Below are 10,886 nucleotides of genomic sequence, written 5' to 3' on the forward strand. Positions count from 1 at the left end.
AAACAATAGCAAAGAGATGCTTATGCCATATTCATCCAAACCACCCAAACACTTGAAACGGCATTTTCTTTGTCTTCAAGATACTATATTTGCATACATTTACATGAATTTACAGTTTTTGAACGCATTTATCTCCACAAACAAAATATTTTAAAAATATATTTACTACAGTATCTCATGGTGTAGGTAAAAATTGAGTTTGTTCTCAGCTTCCAAATGAAAAATAAGGATCAGAAAATGTTTTCCAGTTGTTCAAATAAAATAAGCATTTTATTTAGCAAAATACAGCCTAAACAAAACAAGAAAAATACATCCTTACGCAACACAATTGAAATTTCCTGTTTTAGTAAGCTTGGCTCTGTTGTCTCAGTACCTGTTCTTTTCTAATATTACAAAAAAAAAAAAAAAAGGCACAGATGGCTCTTGAATTTCCATTGTAATAAATCAGGAGAAAAGACATCACTGTAAACACTTCTATGGTTGATTTTTCCATGTGCAAAACAGGAAAATCGAGCATTGCTGGCCACACAATCAAAGGATTCCTCACAATTAACCCATCCCCTGTAATTTGTTTGGGGTTCCATCATCCAAGTTGTCTCTCTGAGAACCAGGGGAGCTCTGGCTGCCCCATCCCTGTAAGTGTCCAAGGCCCTGGACCTTGGAGCAACCTGGGATAGTGGAAGGTGTCCCTGCACATGGACACCTCTAGAACAGATGGAAAAGTGAATTTGTTAAGGTTTGTCAGGTTATAAAAAAATAAAAAGCCAATTGGGAATCCTTTCCCAAGTGCTGAGCTGTTACAAATCTTCTGAAAGATGTGAGCCAAAACTGCAAAAAAAAAAAATCTGCATGGAAGACAACTGGCAGTGGGAGGTGTTGGAGCTCTGTGGTCATGGACACAGCTCCCAAACCCCCATGTCCCAAAGTGGGCTGAGAAACCCCCAGTGTTGCTTTGCCCATGGGGACAGCACAGTCCCTGGGACAGAAATTGGAGCTGCAGGAATTGCTTTGCCAGTATTTTGGGCACAGGGAGTGATAACAAATCTATTTTGTTACTCAGGAATCCTGTATTTTCCTGCTCACTTTTTAAATTATGAACTTTTAGGGAGATTCATACCTTTGCCAGAAATGTCAAAGTTTATCCTGGATCCATGATGAATAATAGGGAAAACAAATAGAATTGTACAGAATCCCAGAATGATTTTGGTTGGAAGGAACTTTTAAGCCCATCCAGTTCCACCCCCTGCATGGACAGGGACACGTGTCACTATCCCATGTTGCTCCAAGCCCCATTCAACCTGGTCTTGGACATTTCCATGGATGGGGCAGCCATGGCTTCTCTGGACTGATAGTGAGGAGGGGGTAAAAGTGCCTTAGATACAATCAAAGCAACTCGTTCGTTATCAAACTCGTTGATATAAAATTAATCTCATTAAGCTGCTGATTTTGCCAGATGGGCCCATTGTTGTTCCATTCCTGTGGCATTCCTGACCGACATTTCACAGCATCCCATGAGTTAAAAAGGGAGGAGGCAGGGGAAGCAGGCACTGGGGAATGGAGTACCTGGGAAAGCACAACCCCACCTATTAGGAAAGAAACACCATTCCTGGCAAAGTCAGATGAATGCTCTGCATCTTCTGACATTGATTCCCAGGGCCAAGACACAGGAAGAGTGAGATCTCCACCAACACTGCCTCAAATATGGGCTGGATCTTCAGCCAAGAAAGCTGGAAGGCCTCCAATCACTCACCCCAGATGTGTCTGGGTTTTTTTATAAAGAGGCTGAACATGACTTGCAGGAGGGAAGACATGGTCAGGGTTTGTTGTAGTTCCAGGAAGGTTTGTCAGAATGTCCTGAGTGCTGCCAAAATGCCAAGCACCAGAATGCAGATTGGCCCCAAATTTTCCATACTGGTGTGAGGGGAAAAGCATTAATCAGATGTACTCCACAACTGTCCTTGCCATAGAACGCAATACTTAGATAGCATGGGTAAATTCTGCAAAGCCAAACCCCAGGTTTAGAACCTCAGGAAGAGCTGAGCAGAGGATCCTTATGTCCTTGTACCACTTTGCTCATCATGAAGGTTCAAGTCCCAGCGTTTTAGAAATGCTCCTACTCTTTCCTTCAATTCTAAGTTGGGCTGATCCAACCTGGCCACAGGAATTTCTGTGGATGATGCTCCCACTCAAAGCACAGTTCCCTACACTAGATCAGGGTGGCTGAGCCTTCACCAATCCAAATATTGAATGGAATATCCAATGAGAGGGTGGGGCACCTCACCTCTTTGGTGACCCCTGCAGGGGCTGCAGAGAAATTTGGGGGAGAGAGCTTTTCCTAAAAGCCACCTTGGACGTCCCAGGCTGCAGCTTGTGACTATTGCCCCTTGTTGGACTGTCTGGAACCACTTAGCTCTCTTCTGTCCTCTTTGTCATTGTCCTCCAAGTAGATGTAGCTGCTGGTAGATCCATCCTTCAGCCTTCATCTGATTAACCCAGCTCAGATCCCACCACCTCTCCTTGTACTCCCTGTGATCCAGGCATGACCATGGAAGTGCATTGTCCCTGGCAGTGTCCAAGGCCAGGTTGGATGGGTCTTGGAGCACCCTGGGATAGTGGAAGGTGTCCCTGCCCATGGCAGGGGTTTGGAACAAGATGGACTTTATGGTCTCTTCCAGCCCGAGCTATTCCATGATTCCTTGATTGTCTTGGTCATCCTCCAGTTGTTCAGCATCTCAAGATCTTGCTGGGTAGAAGGAAAGAAGCCACAGAGGACACATGGTGAGGCGATGAACTGGAGAGGTTTTCTCCAAGAGCTGAGAAGTTATGGCTGTGTTCTCCTGGAACACTTGGCCCAAGTGCCTCTCAGTCCTGAACAGGAAGATGAATCCAGGTCGCATCTTGTGGCCTTGATCTCCTCTCCACAAGAGCTCAGCTGCTTGCACGGGGCACACTTTGGGTGCTGGCTTACTGACAGAAAGGGATTTGCATTTCTCTGAAACAAAATTTATGGTTTATGGTCCCTTTCAGAAAATATCTGATATTTTTCAATCAAGGCAAAGCAGCAATTAAAGGGGGTGGACTCTTTTATACTGCACTCCTGGATGTTTTGATGCTTTGCAGAGGTCACACTGCTCCCACTAATCTTCCTTTGTGGATGGGAACGGGGCCAGTTCTGGTTCATTTATTGTGCCATCTATTTTTTAAAGCTGAATTGTTTATTGTGCATCAGATTTTAATTTGCTTAGTGGTTTCCTGGGATTCTGAGTTACATTATTTGTTGGGAAAAGGACTTTGTAAAATTATAACTACTGGGCCCGGTGGATTCCCTGATGTAGCACTTCAGTGCAGATATGCAGAGATTACAAAGTAATCAATCAGTGCTCAAACAGAGCATTGTGAGGTGTGAGGATTTCCTCACAGTAACTGGAAAAGGAAGGAGTTTCTTAGGGAGAAACTGCAGACAGCTGTGAAGGGCTGAAATCTCCATCCCAGTCTTCAACTCCTCCATGAGAAAAGCAATATTGTGTCTCTAGATGACTTCAATGTTTGCACCAAAGCTGGGCAAAGAAATCCTCCCAACAAGAAGCAGACCAGTTCCTGTGGTCTCTTACATCAAAAAATACGTTCTAGAGAGGGAATATAGTGCTGGACAAACTTCTAGGATAAGATGGAAATGAGAGTCTGAGAAAAATCAGTCTTCAATGTCTCGTTGGGTGAAGAGAGTCTGTGGGCCTGAGTAGAGACTTGGCCCAGGGACTGTGTTGTACAGGAATTGAGGAATTCCCAAGATTTCTGTTGACTTCTGAGGTCACCACTCAAATTCTGGGTGTGCTGAGAGGCCAACAGAAACACTGATGTCTCAAAAGAGCATTCCCTGTGAGCTTCCCCCACGTCTAACCATACTGCTAATTTTATATTTTTTATAATAAAAGCCCCTTGAGCAGAGCACACCAGCAGTGTCACAGAGGAGCACTGGTGTGGCCTTGAGCACTTTGCACACACTGAGTCCTCCTGTGAGGGTCTCCAGGGTGGTTGCTGCCCTTGCAGGCAGCTCTGTGCTCACCACTCAGCCCCTACTCCTCTCCCACACCTTGCCACACCTGCTGGCACTGCCAGCCCCTCTCCCACACCTTGTGCTCAAATATTGCTCTTTTTTCTTTTTCCTCCTCCCTTTCACCCTCCATTGGTGGAACCCCCAGTTTTTATTGGATAAGTGTGTTGTTCCAAGCATGCTTTATTCTGAGAGGGCTCCAGGGGCCATCCTTGCAGATGGTCACAGTGTCACAGCAACACCTCACCACACAGTGACTCGATCCCATCACAGGAATTGTCTGATGCGCCCTGCCCTTGCGTGAGGGGTAACTGCTGACTGCACCCATGACTGTCTTGAGCATTTGTTTTCTGCTCCAGGGAGCCCTGGGTGGCTTCCAGGACATGCAGCGTGGCCTGGCTTGCTTCCATTCTGCTCATGTTCCAGGCTGCTGGAGCGACAGATTAAATCCCAGCTGCACTTGAGCAGGAGCTCTTTGTGGTGCCCTCTCCCCCTGTGCCTGTGAATCTCCACTGCAGGCTTGGTTCAGATTTGTTCTCTTCCCAGCTCCTCAGGAGCTTCTGCACTCCCTGAACCTGCTCCTGCCCTGTGAGCCCTGAGCTCACACCCCACACAAGCTCCTGGTCTCTGCCAGCAGCTCTGCAGCTCCCACAGCAGGGATCACTCTGAAGGCACCCCAGCCATCTCACAGGAACCTCACTCCTTGTTTCATGAGTGGGGTGTCAGGAGAGAGGGATGTTACCTGAGCTTCCTTCAAGCACATGCAAGAAAAGGATAAAGACAACAATCCTGATGCTGAAACCACTGACTCCTGGATGAAATAAATCCTCTTCCACGTATACGACAAAGGCAAGTGGCTTCCCACTGCCAGAGAGCAGGGTTAGGTGGGACATTGGGAAGGAATTCCTGGCAGTGAGGTGGGGAGCCCTGACACAGGGTGCCCAGAGCAGCTGTGGCTGCCCCTGGATCCCTGGCAGTGCCCAAGGCCAGGCTGGATGAGCCTGGGACAGTGGGAGGTATCCCTGCCATGGCAGGGGATGGGACTGGATGAGCTCCCAGGTCCTTTCCTCCAAACCTATTTCATGTGTTGTGGTTCTCTAGATCAGTCAGTGTTGGCTGTGAACATCCAGGAAGGTTGCCATCCTGGGAGCCATCCCAAAATCTGTGCACATCTTTTTTGGGTACATCTCCCATTTTTGGATTGACTGTCATGGCAAACAGTGGCCATTACCTTGATGAAATCCAGCCCCTCCTGACTCTCACAAGTCAGTCAGGACATTTCAGCAGATACAGGACTGTATGTAGCATCAGATGGCACAAGGAAAGCTCAGACTGAGATCTGAAGCCTTCGAGCTTGGACAAATGAAAGGGAAGCTGGAGGCTTCTTTTATTTCCTTATCTCTTTATTTTTTCATGTTTGTTGCTCTCCAAAGTCCCTTGATTGGTCTTTTCCCCACCTCCCCAGACAAGTCTTTGTATTAGTTCTCAAATGCTCTTCTCCTGTGTCCCATCCTCCAGCCAGTAACTCCCATCAGTGTGTGAGGTGTTCCAGAGACATTTTATGTCCCACTTTGTCCCAGATTTCCTGGCAGGCACAAGGGAACCTGTGTGGTGTTAAGTGATCAGAGGTTTTTCTGCATCCTCACAAGGAAGGAGCACCGAGGTGCAATGGCAGGTGGGGACCCAGAGTGACACCCCTGAGGGGGTTCATCTCTTACAATAAACACAATGTCTACAGATTTTTGGGAGTGATGGGGCTGAACCCAAACCAACAGCAACTAAACACTCTGGCCAAGAGAACTGACACTGGAATGGTGAAGATTTCCCCAGTTTTACCAGTTGCCCAGCAGGAGCTGTGGTAGCTTTCTTCCATAGGTGGTGGGAAACAGCCTATTTGTCACCCTGGAATTGACCTGCTCTTCCCAGCAGAGCTTGTTTTTCCCAGTTTGGGGGCTGCAGGGCAAAATATTTTCCAATTGCCTGTTTGGGAGCATTTTGCTCCCATCTTTCAGATTTTTGATTTAACCAACTGCTTTTCTTACATCTTCATCAGAAGATATACTGATGAAGTGAAAGTGATTGGAAATTGGGGCTGGACATTTTTATATTCGGCTCCCTCTTGTGCTCATTCCATCCTCCTGCTGATTCCTCTCTTCCCATGTTTTTCCACAACCTTTCGCCAGCAGGATGCTCTCACATCTCACCCACAGTGCTCAGGTGGAGCTGAAATTAAACGAAATGTGCCTGCCCATCCTTAGCAGAAATATCACTCCTTGGAGGAATAAATTGGGAGCTAAACAGGAGCTGCTGCCAGGCAGAGTTGGCACCAACCCACAATGCTGATAATTGGGTTTGCATTGGGAATGGCTGCCAGGGGAGGCTCAGCACCTGCCCAGAGCACTTACAGCCAGACCACGAGGGGGAAGGAGGGGGAGAAGACACTTCCTGTGCTGTGGCACTGGGCAGGGCCTGGGCTGAAGAGAACAGGGTAGGAATGATGGAGAAGTGTGAGAGACAGACACTCCAAGGATGCCAGAGTCCCAGAATCAATTAGGTAGGAAAAGACCTTTGAGATCATTGAGTCCAGCCTGACACCACCTTGTCACCCAGAGCACGGCACTGAGAAGGACTGTGTGACATCCCTGTGAGAGGCTGCATGGCACAGGTCACTTCAGATTTGCAAGTTCCACCCAAATTCCTTCCAACAAGTTTGGAGGTGCAGCAGAACTGTCCTGATGTGTAAGTGTTCTGTCTTGTGATAATCTTAGTGTCTTGGCTTGGAGTGAATGCCCAGAGCTCTCAAAATGCCATGAAGCCAGGAACCTTTGTGTGTGCAATGGGCACGTCTGGGAGACTCCCAAGTGCCCATGGTAAATAATTAGACCCTTAATTACAGCTTGCATACACCACCTCAGTGATAGCTTGTGACTGTACTTCAACTATGCTGTATTCCCTCAATTCCTGTTTGTATCTGCAAAAGGGCCTGGAATCCTGCCCAGGGGGAAAGATTTTTCTTTCTGTTTTTATGTCTTTGAGTGTTTCTGGGCATGAAACATCAATTTACTTTTATTGTTTTTTCATCATTTTTGTCAGCTTGGCTAGTGCTGGAGACTGTAATATAACTGCATTTCAGCTCTGCCTGTGCAATAATTCTACCTGGACCATTAAAACCATGTTTGCTCATTAGCTATGAGGGGCTGGGATGGGTGTGCCAGAGCACTGCATGTTGAGGAAAATGCACCTTTCAGGACAATATAAATAATGTGGATAATGTGAATTTGGGTGATATGTTCCACTTCAGGCTCTGAGAGAAAAGGGATGAAAGGTGGGGGCTCCATGCGCTGGAGGGACAGGGAGCTTGGAGCAGTGAGGGCTGGGGATAGCTGGGACACAACTGCAAAAGAGAATAGGAGCAAAGTCCTCATAAATGAGGTGTAGCTGTAGGAGACAATGGGAGCACAGCCACCTCATTATGCATGTCAGATATCAGTGTGACCCTCACCTGAGCTGATAGTCCTGAAGGCAGAGTCCTTGCAAAGGGGAAGAAGTCATCATAACCAGTGTCAGGTTAGAAAGGGACCACAAGCACTGCCTTGTTTTATATTCAGCTGTTAATCTGTGAGCCTCACATCTTCAGGGCAAGGCTGGTGAGCTGGTCCTTACCTGAGAGCAGGTTCTGGAAGCGTTTCCCTTCCAACTGAAGAGGTGCTCATGATGGGCCTGGGTCCATCCCAGCCAGCTGGGGGCTGGGGATTTGTAGAGTGTGATTTGTCAATTTTTCCCAGTTTTACATTTTGATGTGAGAGGAATCCACTCCACTGACTGGAGTAATTAAAACTCACTAAGAAAGGAGTTCAAAGGGTTCCAAGTTCTGAGATGTAGGTGTTAATATTTTGCCAGATTATTCTAATTTTCAGTGGTCCAGAGTCTTTTAACTTGTAGAGTAACTACAGTTTAAGGGACACTATTACAATATTATGTGGTTTCATTACTGCTCCTTGGGGCAGAATTTGGTCTCTTAAACCAATAAAGTGAGTTTTGTTTTTGTCTGTTTTTGAATGCTGGGAATGTTAATGAAGCATTTTCTATTTGTTTGGTTCCCTGATGAGTAATTCTGAAAACATTTTTAAGCACTGTGTTTCTATAGGCTGTTGCAGACACATTGAGTCACTTTTTAAAGCACAGATTCAGTGAAATATGAGCAGATGGGCAGTTTGCATGTTTGTTGTATGGATTATGGAGCCAGTCTCTGACATGGGTGAAATAACAGTGGGATATTTTTAAATTCAGCAGCAAACACAAAAGCTTAAACATTATTCATAATGGTAACTTAGATTCTGTAAAAGTTCAAGTAAAAAAAAAATAAAAAGGCAAATTCACACAGAGCTGTTAGAGCTGGTGTAAAACACCTGCTAATTGAGTCAGGTCACCCACACACTCCCCCTCCCTCCCCGTGACTGAGCAGGTTCTGCTCTTCTCAGGATGCTGCTTTGGCACAAGGTTACAAAAAGAAGTTTCGGCTCAGGATTGTGACTCTGGCTGCTCCCCATGACTGACTGGACTACCCCAGAACTCCACCTTTTCCTCTCTGCCATGCACAGCCTCTCCCAAATCATCTGTATAGATCTTTCAAGGTCCCCTTTTCCCCCTCTGTGTCAGGGAAGGTTCTCCTGGTCACACTGAGCTCCTCTTCACCTTCCCAGGGTGAGCCAGGCTTTGGTGAGATAAGCTTTGCTGCAGCTCAGGAAATGAATTTGACTCAGGAACAAAGAACATGATTTACTGTTAATGAGAATGAATTAGAGCCCCAAAAATGTTGGTGAACAGATGTGAGGGTGACTCACTAGAAAAGACTTCTTGGTGTCTACATTTCTGGTGGAAAACTAAAACACCTCCAACTTTCCATCACACAGATGGAGGTTGTCCAGTGTGGTGTTTCCTCCTGGCCAGTGAGTGACATGGGATATAAATCCTAATTTTTCTTGGAAGCTTTTGAGGGTAAACAGTCACTTCTTTTGTTTCAAAGCAAGAAGGACAGCCCCTCACTGGCTCATAGCCCTCACTCAAAAGAACCAGAATTAGACCACTCCAGGATCTTGCAATCAGACATCCCATCCTATGGGCTTGGCTGTGTCAGGAGTGTCATAGCAGTGATGTTGTCCTCGGGAAATCAGCACCAAATGTGCTGCACTCATCCCTCTGGGCATGACCACACAGGACAGTGGCATTTCCACAGGTTTTATTGCTGTTGCTATAGCCCAGACTAAATATTGAACATATGGGGTTGTACAAGGTATGGGATGTGATCTTCTACAAAGTCCAGAGGAAACCAACACAGCAGAGCTCTGTAAGGCAAGGTTTGCATGGTTCCAGGTGCTGATCAGGGAACTGAAATTATCTGAGAAAAGGCAGGGAATTTCTGGGCCTTCAGTGGTGGTCTCTTTATTCACAGCTGAAGCTGAAGAACAGCTCACAGAGTGAAAAAACTGAGAGAACCAGAGAGAAGGGATCAGAGAGGGTTTTTTTCCCATCCTCTCTGAGACATGTCCACATCCAAGAGTCTGTGTGAACCAGAAGCAGCAGGATATTGCTCTGCAAGAGGGTACACCTCATACCAGAACATGCACTTGGAAGGCTCTTTGATGGTGCAACTTTCTATAAGACTTTGTGCAGTGCCCCTGTCGCACTCCCTTCTGGATTTCCATGCTGTGCAGCCTCTGCCATGCCCTCCAGTTTGGATATTCACTTTAAGGTCAGAACTATCCTGCCCTGCCCCTCTGCTTGCTTTTATTTCCGCTCCACCCAGGGCTGAAACCACAATATCCCCTAAGTTTGGAGAGGCATTGAGGAGCCAGGACTGTGCAGTTATGGTGGTCCTGTCTGCCCTCGTGCCTGACATTGTCCTCATCACAGTGAGGTGGTGCTGGCCATTGACAACTTCAAGGTCATTGAGTACAACTGTTCCTTCAGCACTGCCAGGGCCACCACTAAACATGACCCCAGGTGCCACATTCACACATCTTTTGAACACCTCCAGACATGGTGGCTCTACCACTGCCCCCTTCCAATGCCTGAACACTCTTTCTGAGAAAAAAATTTCCAAGTATCCAACCAACACTTCTCTTGGTGCAACTTGAGGGTGCTTCCTCCTGTCCCTGTTCCCTGGGAGCAGAGCCTGAACCCCCGGCTGCCTCCTCCTCTCAGGGAGTTCTGCAGAGCCAGGTCTCCCCTGAGCCTCATTTTCTCCAGGCTGAGCCCCTTTCCCAGCTCCCTCAGCTGCTCCTGGTGTCCCAGACCCTTTCCCAGCACTGTTCCCTTCTCTGGACACACTCCAGCCCCTCAGTGTCTTTCCTGTCAGGAGGAGCCCAGAACTGACCCAGGATTCGAGGAGGGGCCTCACCAGTGCCCAGCACAGGGGAACAATCGCTGCCCTGGTCCTGTGGTCACACCATGGCTGGGAAAAGCCAGGTGCTGTTGGTTTTCTTGGCCACCTAGGCACACCTGTGCTCATGTTCAGCCACTGTCACCAGCACCTCCAGGGCCTTTTCCTCCTGGGCAGGAGTTCAGTCACTCTGCCCCACACCTGCAGCACTGCCTAGGGTTGGTGTGACCCATTTCCCTGTCCTGCCTGCCTTGGCATGGTGTGAGCACAGGAGGGGATAACGAAGTGCACCAGTGGCTCTGTAGGTGCAGGGGCACTGTCACCAAGGTGATGCTCTCCAGGCTGATGCACTTTCCCTCAGATCTTCACTCCCAGCTGCAGAAACCCAGTGGGTAACATTTGCAGCCAGACATCCTGCCCCAAACATACAGAAAAGTTCCCATGATTCCTGAA

The sequence above is a fragment of the Onychostruthus taczanowskii genome, unplaced genomic scaffold, assembly GCF_017590055.1.
Source record: "Onychostruthus taczanowskii isolate IOZ18803 unplaced genomic scaffold, ASM1759005v1 scaffold155, whole genome shotgun sequence".
NCBI lineage: Eukaryota > Metazoa > Chordata > Aves > Passeriformes > Passeridae > Onychostruthus > Onychostruthus taczanowskii.